Raw genomic sequence first — 14,831 nt, 5'->3', positions numbered from 1 at the left:
CAATATGCTGCCAGTATAATCAGGGATGGATTTTCAAGGCGCTCACATTTAAAAACCTGAATGGAATGGGCAAGTTTTCAAAAGCATTCAGCATCCTGTAGCCCCTGTTGAGGAAAATCTGGCCAACTTAGGGAAGCAGAGCGATTCAGAGGGTCTGGCCCCAAATTATTCCGTTTATACTCTTGGAAAAATAAAGTGAACTAAGCTTTGCATTTTCTACTTGAAGATGTAAAACCATTCTATATGTTTAGTAGTTCTTAGATTTTTTCAAAACTTTAAAAACAGCAGCACTCATACTAAGTAACAGAAAGCATCCACAAAAATTAGGTTAAAGGAATTTTTAGTGGAAATTGGCTGCTATTAAGAAAACTGCTGGTTTTGTCTTGGGGTTTTTTTTGTTTGCTTGCTTTTAAACAGTATTTTTTCACACTATCAAATAGCTTTCTGACACAGTCACCCTGTTCTTGTATTGCTTGTATTGCTGTTCTCTACCTATTTCCTTCAAGTTCTTCCTTAAACCGCATGTTTTTCACCCTCTTCCTAAAAGTGGTTTCCATCCTAATTAGCTCTTCTTCTCATTTAAACTGGTGGAAAGCAGGAGTAACTGCACTACAGTCTGTAGAATCACTCAGGTATAAAATCAGTTATGGATGAGAAGGGCAAGGCTATTTAAAATACTAACCTTACATGATCCCTTTACATGTTTTATTTGGATCAATGTCCTTTTGCTGGGCTCAGTCAACCCGTACTAATGCATACTAGAAAGGAATCTTGTTCCTTGCAAGTGTATTTTTCTTTACTCTTAACTCTTCACTGCTTACTAAAAAGATAATTTTATCTGGTTAATCATGATTCCCAATTAGAAGCATTATATATATGTTTCCATGTTGGCAGTGGGTTTAAAGAAATAGTAAATATGAATTTGCATGTTTTTATATGAGCTACCAAAAGAGCAAATGTTGAAAATATGACAGATACCATTTTATCATCTGTATTTTTTTTCCTGCAGCCTCCAAAGCTCTCTTCACTTGAAACCTAATTACCTAAAACATACATTAAGAATAATCCATTGTCAAACTGACATTCCTTTTTTCTCTACAATTTAAAGCCTAAAGTTAATGGCTGTTTGTCTGAGTGTCTCATGTCATGTTAACAGATTGAAAGATTTCTTCCTATTTGTAAGGCTTGGCAAAAACCTGTTGTTGCGCATTAAGTCTGCAAAGGGTTAAATGTAGGAATTGAACTTTTAATTTTGCTTAGAAAAAGAACTTATGGGTAAGGACAGAATAAATATAAACTTATGGAAAACCTTCATTAAACCTCAACTTTCCCTGTTGAAAAATTCTCTTCTTGGTGGAGTTGCTTACAGAAAAGTCAAAATCAGCAAGGCAATTATTTTTCCTCTATTGCAGGTCTTGTCAACAGCCTTCACTCTACAGTGGGTTCACTCAAAGGATAACTCCTGAATGTGTTCAAGTGTGGGAGATAGCAAAGTGTTTAAAAAAATAACACAGCTGGGAAAAATCTCTGACTCCAGCTCTTAATTCATACAGAGGAAGAAATTTTGAGACTTGAGCATAGATTTAGGCTTATTTTGTTTCTTTCTTCATGATTCTTCACAATCAGTGATGATGACAACAAGTTTGATTGAAAGCCCGTATACAACCCAAATACTCAGGTTTTCTGCTTGGATTTCAAACTTCCAAAGGAATTCAGCTTTAAAAAAGAAAAAACCCAAGCAAACAAAAAAACCCAACAACAAAATAACAACAAAGCAAAACAATCGCCACTACCACCACAACAAAAAAACAAATGATCAGCAAAAAGCCAGCCACCAAAACAAAACAAAAACCAAATAAAGATCATGGGATCTTCAGGTATCAATTTAGTACTATCACTATGAATAAAATCTGCTTAAGAAAGGAATGTACAGACAATTGTACAATAGTAATGAATCTGAATTTCTGAATTTACTTGAGGGGTCTGGATCACTCTGGTACTTTGAAATAAGCAGTTTCTAGGTGGGTACGTTATTGTTCATAGTTATAGTACATTATAGTTACATTATATGTTATATATGTTTTCATAGAATCATAGAATCATAGAATAGTTAGGGTTGAAAAGGACTTGAAGATCACCTAGTTCCAGCCCCACCCCACCCCCCCCCCCCCCCCGCCATGGGCAGAGACACCTCACACTAAAGCATTAACACGCAAGGCTTTGTCCAACCTGGTCTTGTACACCACCAGGGATGGAGCATTCACAACCTCCCCGGGCAACCTGTTCCAGTGCCTCACCACCCTAATAGGAAAGAACTTCCTCCTTATATCCAATCTAAACTTCCCCTGTTTTAACCCATTACCCCTTGTCCTGTCACTACAGTCCCTAATGAAGAGTCCCTCCCCAGCATCCCTATAGGCCCCCTTCAGGTACTGGAAGGCTGCTATGAGGTCTCCATGCCGCCTTCTCTTCTCCAGGCTGAACAGCCCCAACTTCCTCAGCCTATCTTCATACGGGAGGTGCTCCAGTCCCCTGCTCATCCTCGTGGCCCTCCTCTGGACTTGTTCCAGCAGTTCCATGTCCTTTTTATGTTGAGGACACCAGAACTGTACACAGTACTCCAAGTGGGGTCTCACGAGAGCAGAGGGGCAGGATCACTTCCTTCGATCTGCTGGTCACACTCCTTTTGATGCAGCCCAGGATACGGTTGCCTTTCTGGGCTGCAAGAGCACATTGCTGGTTCATGTTCATTTTCTCATCGACCAGCACCCCAAGTCCTCTGCAGGGCTGCTCTGAATCTCTTCTCCGCCCAACCTGTAGCTGTGCCTGGGATTGCTCTGACCCAGGTGTAGGCCTTTGCACTTGACATGGTTGAACTTCATAAGGTTGGTATCAGCCCACCTCACAAGCGTGTCAAGGTCCCTGTGGGTGACATTCCTTCCCTCCAGCGTATCAACCAAACCACACAGCTTGGTGTCATCGACAAACTTGCTGAGGATGTGTTCAATCCCACTGTCCATGTCACCGACGAAGATGTTAAACAAGACCGGTCCCAACACCGATCCCTGAGGGACACCACTCATTACCAGTCTCCAGCCAGACATCGAGCCACTGACCACAACTCTTTGTGTGTTAGGGATCAGCTATGCAATCTGGACATCTGTAAATCGATGGGTCCGGATGGAATGCACCCACGGGTGCTGAGGGAGCTGGCGGAGGTCATTGCTAGGCCACTTTCCATCATCTTTGGTAAGTCGTGGGAAACGGGCGAGGTGCCTGAGGATTGGCGGATGGCAAAGGTCACACCAATCTATAAGAAGGGCAAGAAGGAGGACCCGGGTAATTATAGACCGGTCAGCCTTACCTCCGTCCCTGGAAAGGTGATGGAACAACTTATTCTTGACTCCATCACTAGGCATATCAAGGATGAGGGGGTCATTAAGAACAGCCAACATGGTTTTATGAGGGGGAAGTCATGTATGACCAACCTTATAGCCTTCTATGAGGAAGTGACTAGGTGGAGGGATGATGGTAGAGCGGTAGATGTAGTTTTTCTTGACTTCAGTAAGGCATTTGATACTGTCTCCCACAGCATCCTCATAGATAAGCTACGGAAGTGTGGGCTTGACAATCAAGTAGTGAGGTGGATCGAGAACTGGTTGAAAGGAAGAAGGCAGAGAGTTGTGGTCAATGGCGCAGAATCTAACTAGAGGTCTGTGACTAGTGGAGTTCCTCAGGGGTCGGTGCTGGGACCGGTGCTGTTTAATATTTTCATCAATGACCTGGATGAGGGAACTGAGTGCACCCTCAGCAAGTTTGCTGATGACACAAAACTGGGAGGAGTGGCTGACACATCAGAAGGCTGTGCTGCCATTCAGCGAGACCTGGACAGGCTGGAGAGTTGGGCGGGGAGAAACTTGATGAAATTTAACAAGGGCAAGTGTAGAGTCTTGCATCTGGGGAAGAACAACCCCATGTACCAGTATAGGTTGGGGGTTGACCTGCTGGAAAGTAGCGAAGGGGAAAGGGACCTGGGAGTCCTGGTGGATAGGAGGATGACCATGAGCCAGCAATGTGCTCTTGTGGCCAAGAAGGCAAATGGCATCTTAGGGTGCATTAGAAAGGGAGTGGTTAGTAGGTCAAGAGAGGTTCTCCTCCCCCTCTACTCAGCCTTGGTGAGGCCGCATCTGGAATATTGCGTCCAGTTCTGGGCCCCTCTGTTCAAGAAGGACAGGGAATTGCTTGAAGGAGTCCAGTGCAGAGCCACAAAGATGATTAGGGGAGTGGAACATCTCCCTTATGAGGAGAGGCTGAGGGAGCTGGGTCTCTTTAGCTTGGAGAAGAGGAGACTGAGGGGTGACCTCATCAATGTTTACAAATATGTAAAGGGTAGGTGTCAGGATGATGGAGCTAGGCTTTTCTCAGTGATATCCAGTGATAGGACAAGGAGCAATGGGTGTAAACTGGAGCATAGGAAGTTCCACGTTAACATCAGGAAGAACTTCTTTACTGTAAGAGTGACAGAGCACTGGAACAGGTTGCCCAGGGGGGTTGTGGAGTCTCCTACACTGGAGATATTCAAGGGCCGCCTGGACAAGTTCCTGTGTGATGTACTGTAGGTTACCCTGCTCTTGCAGGGGGGTTGGGGGTTGGACTAGATGATCTTTTGAGGTCCCTTCCAACCCTTGGGATTCTGTGATTCTGTGATTCTGTGTGCAGCCATCCAGCCAGTTCTTTATCCACCAAGTGGTCCACCTATCTGATGTCTCTCCAATTTAGAGACAAAGATGTTGTGTGAGACAGTGTCGAATGCTTTGCACAAGTCCAGGTAGATGACATCAGCTGCGCTACCCCTGTCCATCAGTTCTGTAGCCCCATCACAGAAGGCCACCAAATCTTTGAGGCAGGATTTCCCCTTAGTGAAGCCGTACTGGCTGTCACTAAGCACCTTGTTGTTTTTCATGTGCCTTAGCATGCCTTCCAGGAGAATCTGCTCCAAGGTTTTACCAGGCACAGAGGTGAGACTGACTGGTCTGTAATTCCTTGGGTCATCCATTTTCCCCTTCTTGAAAATGGGGGTTATATTTCCCTTTTTCCCATCATCGGGAACTTCACCTGACTGCCATGATTTTTCAAATATGTTTGCCAGTGGCTTAGCAACTTCATTCGCCAGCTCCTTCAGGACCCATGGATGGAGTTCATCAGGTCCCATGGACTTGTGCACGTTCAGGTTTTTAAGATGGTCTTGAACCGGTTGCTCTCCTACAGTGGGCCCACGGTCTTCATTGTCACAGTCCTTGCATCTGCCTTCCAAGACTTGGGTGGTGTGGTCAGAGCATTTGCTACTGAAGTCTGAGGCAAAGAAGTCATTAAAACCTCAGCCTTCTCCAAATCCCATGTAGCCAGTTCTCCTGATAGCTTCTGGAGAGTGCCCACGTTGTCCGTAGTCTGTCTTTTATTCGCAATGTACCTATAGAATCCTTTCCTGTTATCTTTCACATCCCTAGCCAAGTTTAATTCTAACTGGGCCTTAGCTTTCCTAACATGGTCCCTAGCTTCCCAGACAACATCCTTGTATTCTTCTCTGGCTGTCTGTCCTTGCTTCCACCTTTTATAAACCTCTTTTTTCCCCTCAGAGTTTCCTCAGCAGCTCCTTATCCATCCATGGATGTCTCCTGGCCCTCCTGCTGCACTTCCTTCTAGTTGGGGTGCAACACTCCTGACCTTGCAGTAGGTGATCCTTGAATATCAACCAACAGTCTTGGGCCCCCCTGCCCATTTCCCATGGAACCTTACTAAGCAGGTTCCTGAAGAGGCCAGAGTCTGCTCTCTTGCAGTCCAGGGCAGTGAGCTTGCTGCACGCTCTTCTCACTGTCCTGAGGATCTCGAACTCAACCATCTCGTGATTGTTATAACCAAGGCTGCCCTGGAGTGTCACATTTCCAGCCAGCCCTTCCCTGTTGGTGAGCACGAGGTCAAGCATGGCCCCTCTCCTTGTCAGCTCCTCTGTTACTTGCAGAAGGAAATTGTCTTCCACGCAGTTGAGGAACCTCCTGGATTGCTTGTGCTGGGCTGTACCATCCCTCCAACAGATATCAAGGTGTTTGAAGTCCCCCATGAGGACATATATATATATATATATGTTATAGTTACAATATATGTTATGTACATCATGTTAATAGTACATTATTTTCATTGAGAATACTATTCTTCTGTTTTCTAGCAACTGTCTTCCAGTGTGGTAGTATTATGTGCTCATGGTCCTGAGTTAAAGCCGAGTAGTGTCAGAGCAGATCTGTGGTGGGGTTTTGGTTTTGGTTTGGGTCCTTTTTTTTTTTTCAGAATGGATATTACAGATACTTTCTAAAAGGATAATCAGTTTATACATCAAAAAATAAATTTGGAAATAGAAGAAAAGTTACTGTAAGAAAAGAATAATCCTTAAAATGAAAGATGCTTAAATTATTTATAGGTATTGTTTTAACAGTATTATTATTATTGTTTTAAACCTGTAGTCTACAGGCTGACCTCAGAGGAAGTTGTATGGTTTCAGGGTCCTATAAAATAAATACATTATTAGCTTTTCTCAATAATGAAGGAAATGAAAAATTCAAAAGGGACATTTCTACCAGACAAAAGGTTGTTTTTGGGTTTTTTTTATCCTCAGTACAAGCCTATGGTCATACTCACTGAAGTATTAATGCTGTGTTTATTCACTTTTATTGAACATTTAACCGTTGACTTGTTTTCTTTAGCACGGGGCTGATTTCTTTACTTGAACTGCCTCAATCTCTTACAGTCTTAGGGCAAGGGAGATGAAGTCTTCCCTGGAGCTTTACTTGTTTCAGATATAATTAGAATGGCAAGCCAGCTCAATATAAAACTAATTATTTAGGGGAATAACACAATTCTTTTGTTTAGAAGTATCACCTTTTGAAATAAATCCGAAAAAAAAAAAAGGAAAACTGATCGAGTACTTCAACTATTTCTTTCTTTTTCAAAAAATGCGCTCTATGAGACAAGCAAATGAAGCCATGTCAGTCATCTCATCTATCCTTAGGAGGAACCTGGAAAACATCTTTCCCCCAAGTGCTATAGAAGCTTTCTTTTATGCTTGGTAACTAGATGACTAGTGGCCTAGGGATTTTTCTGTCAGGTTTCACCCAGTGTATTTGGCTTTTTGCTTTGAAGGAACTTGAGGGAAAAGAATGCCAGAAAGAGACAATTCTCCATAAGAATAAAAATAGGTACTTCCATGCCTTGTCTTTTTCCCTCTCAAGAGTCAAAATGGATAGAGATTAAAATTAGATTCCAAAAATATCGCCTTCAGTGAAGAGAGATTTTTATGAGCTTTAGTTTCTGGTGTGCAAGAATGAGCTTTATAAATCAGCAACTGATTTCCCTACTGAGAAGCTCAAAGGCTAAGAGCAGAGACACAGAAGAGGTCTTGCTGTGGCACCAGCAGGAAGAAATGGTGTAGATACCCTGATAAAATGATGGTGATTTAATGAACTAGCAGCTAGAAATAAAAAACAAGGGGGAGGGGGAGGAAGAAAGAGAGGCGGGCATGGGCAGAGGTGGACAGACAATAATTAAAAACTTGGAGACAAGCTCAGGATTTCCATGAACGGGTCCTGCAGTGTTTGTTTAGCTCAGTATGACATACTAAATAGCATCTAGCTCAGTACAACATACTCAAGCATTTACCTTTCCAAACTTTAAGTTAGTTAAGATAGCCTTAAATTTATCCCCTAACATTCTTACTACTACCCATACAATAACAATTTAATAGTCTAACTTTTCATATTTTGCTTTGCTTGAGAAGCTGACAGTACTACACAAGACTGCTCTATGTGCCCAAACTACTCAAATGACATTTCTTCAGTTAAAGAAAATGTTAAGAAATGGTCTCTGACTTCTATTTGTTTTATTGTTTGATGATTGGCATTTGTTTTCTTTTGTTTGTGAGGGGAAGGGTTTCTGTCTCACATATATGTACAGGAAGCCTTTTTTTTATCGTATCTTAGTGATCAGCAAATTTCTTTGTCCCTGGGAGAGAAAATTAGGTTGAGTCATATATTCAGCTGTAAAACAGCAGTGGTGACTCCAAGAGGTTGGTCTAGGAAAAGACATCGTCAACAAATCTAGTGGTATTAGAACAAAGCAATTTACCAGTCTTCCAGCTGGAAGAGCGGAGTTCAAACTAGAAAACCACATAAATGGGACATATTGTAGACAGAGGATGTTTGGAAGAGGTTAGCACGGAGTTTGTGTCCCAGCTGAACTCTGGGGAAAGCTAACTTTCTAAATCACTTTCTAAATTATGTCAATACTAGCCATTCCAAAGCAAAGGATTATACAATGCCATCTGTTGGCTTTTGTGGGAAGAAAACCCTATCAAATGGTGATGGTCCAGCAGAAAGAGGTTCACAGTCACTACCACAGGAAGGCCAGCCATGGCATCTGGGTGGCTTGTTGTAGAGCAGTCCCAGCTGTAGCAAAGTTAAAACTGGAACCCAGGAATTCTCCCCTTTGTGTCAAACAGCAGATACTTGAGAGGGCCAAATTTTGTGTGGATCTTTTTATGCATGCAACGTTACTGCTTATTAGATGTTTGAAAGACTTGTCCGACTTGTTGCATGTGTGTGGAGATGAATTTTGCAAATACACAACAGTTTCCTTTGTAAGGGTTCTGATCTCTGTCTTGTAGGGTGGTCCACACCTGTGGGCCCATATCTATGAGAAAGAAGGTATGTAGAGAACCTTTTATATCATTTTCCATTAAATTACATGCCCTTTTAGTTGGGAAACTGTTTTTGTTGCTTGCTTATTAATTCACAGATGAAAAGCTTACATTCTGGCACTACTGTTGGTTTATTTGCTTTACATTGTCTTGTATTTATCCCGTTCAAAGGTTAAAATGTAAAATGTTGAAATAGTTGTGATAAGTTGTCCGGCTCTTCCAAAGATTCAGAAGTTCTGGAGTTACTGCCAGTGACAGATGGTTTGTCCTTGCTCATCACTTGTCTCCTTGACAGCATTTTTCTGCTCTCTACAAAATCTCCTTTGGTGTGTAGTTGAATTCTTTTAAAAAAGAGAATTGTTTTCTGCTTCATCCATGTTCTTGCTCATCAGTTCAATAGCATCTGTGTTTGACTAAGCGGAACACCTTCCTCATGAAGCAGAAGTTTCATTTGTTTTTAGGGTGTTAGGAGAACTGCTGGAGTTTGACATGAACACATTTCTAAAGTTACAAAGATGTTAACAATTATATCTATTGCTGTGGACTTCTATGACAGTGCATGAATGGCACTGCATACTCGATGGGCTGTATCATTTGCTGCAAGACTTATGCAACTAATGACACAATGTTTTCAAATACTCTGGTGTGAACTCAATCTGAGCAGTGGTTGAGTGGGTAGAGAGTGAATTCCTTTTTCAGTTTTTCCTCAGTTTTAGGAGGTCTATTTGAGAGCTGGCCTGTTAACTTGCTGCTTTGATTCTTAGTACTGGAGAATTACATGATATTGCATTAAAAACAACTAAATGCTAACAGCCTAGAGATTAAAAAATGCTGAATTCAGAAAAAAAATTATTTTCTGAAGTTGTTAGCTATATTGGCTGTCCTCTGCTTATTCTTTGACACCGATTTAGTTGTGTAAGATAGGAATGTTTGAGTTGCTATGGGCATTAGGCTGCAAGATGCAAGGTCCCCCGTTCTCAATGGCATTCATCTGCTTATGTATATTCCTGCACAGTGAAGATTTACACAATGGCACAGCAGAAATGCCATCCCAAGGGCATAAATTTATTTTTTTAGTATTGTTTCAAATATTTACCATTTCAGTAAAAAAAACACCAGCCTAAACTGCACAACAGTTGATAAGGAATTCTTAAGTTTTTGCTTCTTTTAGCTACTTCTGGTGTGATTTATCATGATTAAGAAAGCAAAATATATTTGGAAGCGCAAAAGCAGACATTTTGGCTTAGGCCAAAGAATGTTTCAGTGTCTTATTTCCAAAGATGGCTGTAAGAGAATACCTGAGGGAGAGCAGTTATGTTTAGCTTTAGAGAGCTTTCTGCATTGAATATAGCTTTGTGTGTTTAGTAACCCACAGCTGAATTCTTGTATGATCTCCCCTAGAGGAAATGTGAAGAGGATTTGTCAAGTATGTGCATGGGTTGTTGTTTTTGGTTTTTTTTTGTTTGTTTTGGAGAGGGTCAACTATCCTCAATTTAATATCTGTAGGATTTTGGTGTTCAACCCTCATTATGAATGCACACTCATTTTTCTCAGTTTTATCTTAAGAGATGAGCTGTATAAACAATATGTTTACCTGCTTTCTATCTTATATGGAAATTTCCAATCTGTCCCTTGCCTTTCAGGAGCACACAGAGCTGCTTCCTGTCGCAGGGCTAGCAGAACCAGTAGATGAATCTGAAACTTGCTTTGTATTCACGTGCTTTGGGTCTTGAAGCCCCTACTTCCTACACACCCCCATCAAATTGCTTTATTGCTTCTAATGTACAGGGTATCAGATTCTTTTTCATTACTGCCCTTTTACCTTTGCAAGCATTATTTTGTACATTCATTATTCCCTGGCACAGAACAGAAGTTTATGCCAGCTCACTTGATATGCCTGCAGATGTGAATTTCAACTAGAAAAAGATCGTCACTAACATAACTAATACGTGTTTTAAATTTCTGATCATATTAGTCATAGAAACTTTCTACACAACTGCATTATATATTTTTATTGAAGCTGTGTTACATTCATTCTTAGGTTATGATCCATTTTAGGCAGAACCAGCAATGTTCTTTTGTGGCTGGTTTTTTGGTTGGTTTTTTTTCCTTTACTTTAATCATCTTGTTTGTTATCGTCCCTTCCAAGTGAATATGCAGTGGCTTTTTTAAGTAAGCAAACCAGCAAACTCAGTAGGCAGACAAGGGCGTTGGGGAGCATTGTGTCATGACTGTAAAGGCTTACTATGTCCAAGTAATGACTGCTTTACTGATGAATAATTGGATCCAGGCTGTGTTGCTGCTGGCTTTAGGTATTTTTATATGTTTATTTATTTGGACTGACATAATATATTCTCAAACTTGTAAACTCATGCTTAATAACTGCTGATCAAGAGTATCTTCTGACTGTAACATTATGCATATGATTACCATTAGTGCCTGAAGAAAACTTTAGGGTTGAATGACCTTTTCCTGCAAGCATCAAAAGTGAAGGTTTACATAGCATTGTAATTATTTCCTGTAAAACAGTGTAGGTGTCTGTGCATTCTTTTGCCCTGAAAACCATAGAAAGCACACTTGGAAAATATCATGAGCTTATTAATGATGATAATAATAGTGTAAGTAATTAATGCAGACATAGAGTGCGCACTGCCTAACTTCAGTGTCACTTACAATGGACAATGTAGGCCATACAGGGAGAACAGATGTTCAGAGGTGAGGGAACTGAGATGCAGTACCACAATCCTGCTGAAATGGACAGCTTTTTGGTGAGTGCTATCAGTGGGACTAGGATTTCATCAAGACCAAACTACCTAAGGGTGAAAAGATGGCCTTGAAATCTAAATCTAATGAGTCCCAGTTTAGATACAGATCTATATTTCATCAAATAAAATGTGAAAATTAAAAATAAACCCTAGCAGCTTTCTCAGAGCATCATTTGTCATCTTTTTAAGCAACCACTGTCAATACTAACACAAGCTTTGAGTGGAAGGACTAAGGAAAATGCAAAAAAGCAGCTTTTTTTCAGGTAGACTGAAAGAAAAAGTGAATTCTTAAACCAGGGGCTATTCCTAGCCCATCTAAACTTAGAATATCTTAGTTTGAATGTCTCTGAGTGCATTACAAGTTCATCTCAATTAGACATAGGCTTTTTGAAAATGGCTTTAATATCAGCTAGATTCATGAATGCATAAATTTTAATGTATAAAACATGATCTTTCTGCTGAGGAGTTTCAAGTGAAGCTAAAAAATGAATGCATTTCATTTTACTGTTTGCAAGTTGTGAATAAATCTGTCACAGGTAGCCTGAGATGTTTGAAATCAAGAGTGACTTGTGAGACCAGTAAGCCCTTTCTAGAGTCGGGCTGAAGCAGTCTGTGAGTTGTACATAATAAAGACATGACACTTAGAACCATACTCCTTTAAAAAAAGCCTTGTTTAATTGAAATTTGAGAGCCTGGGCAAAGTAGATGCACAGAACCAAGTACTTATAAAGAAGCTAAATTAACTGAAACCAAAGTTTTAATGGAAGATAAAGTGCATAAAAATCTGGTCAGCTGAAACTTCAGACACAAAATAGAGGTCAAAGAAGAAGTCTTTTACTCTGTTATTTAAAAAGAAAACAAAAACAAAACAAAAACAAAACAAAAAAACAAAAAAACCCATAAAATGTGAATTTTCTTTTTGTGGATTTCTTCCTTCTGAAGTTTCTGTTGACTTTGAAACAAAGAAAGAGCTTAGGAACTCTTTGTGGAAAATAATTATGTCGTTCCCCTAACACCACTGGGAGCCTTGACTCTGAGTGTGTCCCTCTAGCAGGTTGCCTTGGAGCCACAGGAATCTTAGGAGACCTCATCTTGAGCAAAGTAGTTAAGGCAGGGTAAGTATTCCCAATGGGACATCTTGGAGCCAGAAGTTAGGAGGGACTAGGCTGCTAGGAACCTGACAGGAAGCCTGAAAGTATGTCAGATGTTCTGTTTTGGGAGTGGTTTTGGAGTTTGGTTTTGTTTTATTGTGTTTTAATTCCCATTGCTTTCAGAAGAAATGTATGTAGATTGACTGGCAGAATTGTCTGCTTCATTATCGTATGGAAAATTTAAATGGCTTCTCTTGCGTTGCAGATTGGATAAACTTCCTATGCTTGGGAACTTTATATAAGGAGCAAATGCTTCCCTGAGAACTTTGTTACTATCCAGTCCATTTTTAAACTTTCTGTGTTCCTGAATGTATTTGTCTTCCAACTGGCTTGATATGAGACATCTGATTAGAACAGCCATGCTCCAGTTTAACCATCCTGGCTGAACCTTTTGTAATGCCTCTCATCACTTACTCAGTGATCTTACTCAGCAACTTACTTACTCAGAAACTTACTCAGTTTCTGTCCTGTTCTATATGTACAGTGTGGACACCAGTTTCTCCAGATCAGAGTTTCCAATCTTGCCTATCATTCTACTGAATAAGCAGTGACCCCCAATTCTAATGGCCTCTGAATTAATAATGAAGGTTATCAGTATGGGATCTTTTGCTTCTCTTAAGATTTGTGGCCAGATAAATTGTTTTCCTTCGGACATGTGTCTTGGGTTCAGCAGTAGCAGACATTTTTCTCCTTCTTAGTAGCTGGTGCAGTGCTGTGGTTTTGACTTTCAGCCTGGGAACAGTGCTGATAACACCGATGTTTTTAGTTGTTGCTAAGTGATGTTTAGTCTGAGCAAGGACTTTGTGAGTCTCATGCTCTGCCAGGGAGGAGGGGAAGCCAGCAGGAAGCAGAGACAGGACACCTAACCCAGACTAGCCAAAGGGGTATTCCATACCACAGCGCATCATACCCACTATATAAACTGGGGGCAGTTACCTAGAAGGTCTAGATCACTGCTCAGGTTGGGCTGGGTATCGGTCAGCAGGTGGTGAGTGGTTGTATTCTCTCCCCTTGTTATTTCCCTTATCATTATTATTATTGGTGGTAGCAGTAGTGGTTTTGTGTTATACCTTAGTTACTGGACTGCTCTTATCTCAGCCTGTGGGAGTTCTGTTCTTTCGATTCTCCTCCCCATCCCTCTGGGATGCAGGTGGGGGAGTGAGTGAGTGGCTGCATGGTTCTGAGTTACTGTCTGGGCTTAAACCACAACAACATGGCACAGTATAAATTCCAATCATCCTTGGCAAACACTGTTTGTGTTGGTCAACATTAGAAGCCAAATATGACTGTTATGCAGTGGTCCAAGTAATAACACTCAGCACTAGTCCTCTATTTTACTTTAAAACATTGTAAGTCCCAAACCTTTTTTCAATTTTTCTTTTTTTTTTTTTTTATGTGTGGGATTCAATGCACTTTTAAGAATCCAGTAGTTTTGAATTGTGAATCAAGGTGAACATGGTGATTATGCAAATAAAACAGGAGTAATTTGGGTTTAAAACTATTTCAAGGTCAATGATGATTCAGTTTCATTTAGAAAAAAAAAAAAGTAAAGGTGTCCAGCTTTCCCTATAGTTTCTTTCTGGCCTCCTTCCTGTCGATGATTTCTTTCCTAGCTAATGAAAGCAGACCAAATGTATTTTTCCCTGCTTGCTGTTTCCACTGTGAAGGTGAACCAAACATGACTCGCCACAAAACTGTAGTGGATTCAAGGAGGGAAAGAATAGGGCTGAGTGAAAGATGAGTTAGGAAGTATATTTTAAGTCCAGCATGGAGACAGCCCCTGGAAATAATTTTCAGCAAAGGAAAGATCGTGTGTGGGAAGAGGATTAGAGGCCCTCTGTGCATGGAGCCTGGGGAAGGTGGTCATTCATCATTCCTGTGAAAGCCCTCTTTTTCAAGAGAACCCTTTCCTCCCAGCAATTTTGCATTTCTGTGAACCTCACCATTTATGGCGTGGGTTTATTTGGTTTGGGTTTGGTTTGGATTTTTTAATTTGCAGGCTTTGAGGGTAGCTGTACGCTAAAAACACCTTAGGGGCATGAACTACAGAAATCTAACAAGAGTTACTTGGTACTAATTTTCTGCCTTCCTCTCTGTTGCTCCCTCTCAACACATAATACTAAGGCAAAAACGATTTCATTTTCTCCTCATTCAACTGAAACACATTCTTTT

General features: G+C 40.8%; 1 protein-coding gene across 5 annotated transcripts in view; it reads left to right on the top strand.

Annotated features, from left to right (window-relative positions):
- The window catches only part of GRID2 (glutamate ionotropic receptor delta type subunit 2), a 744,966-nt gene that overhangs the window by 498,535 nt on the left and 231,600 nt on the right, over positions 1-14,831 (top strand). The window lies entirely within an intron of this gene.

The sequence above is a fragment of the Lathamus discolor genome, chromosome 1 (genome assembly GCF_037157495.1).
Source record: "Lathamus discolor isolate bLatDis1 chromosome 1, bLatDis1.hap1, whole genome shotgun sequence".
NCBI lineage: Eukaryota > Metazoa > Chordata > Aves > Psittaciformes > Psittacidae > Lathamus > Lathamus discolor.
Note: the sequence above shows the minus strand (reverse complement) of the source record. Positions and strands in the feature narration are given on the sequence as shown.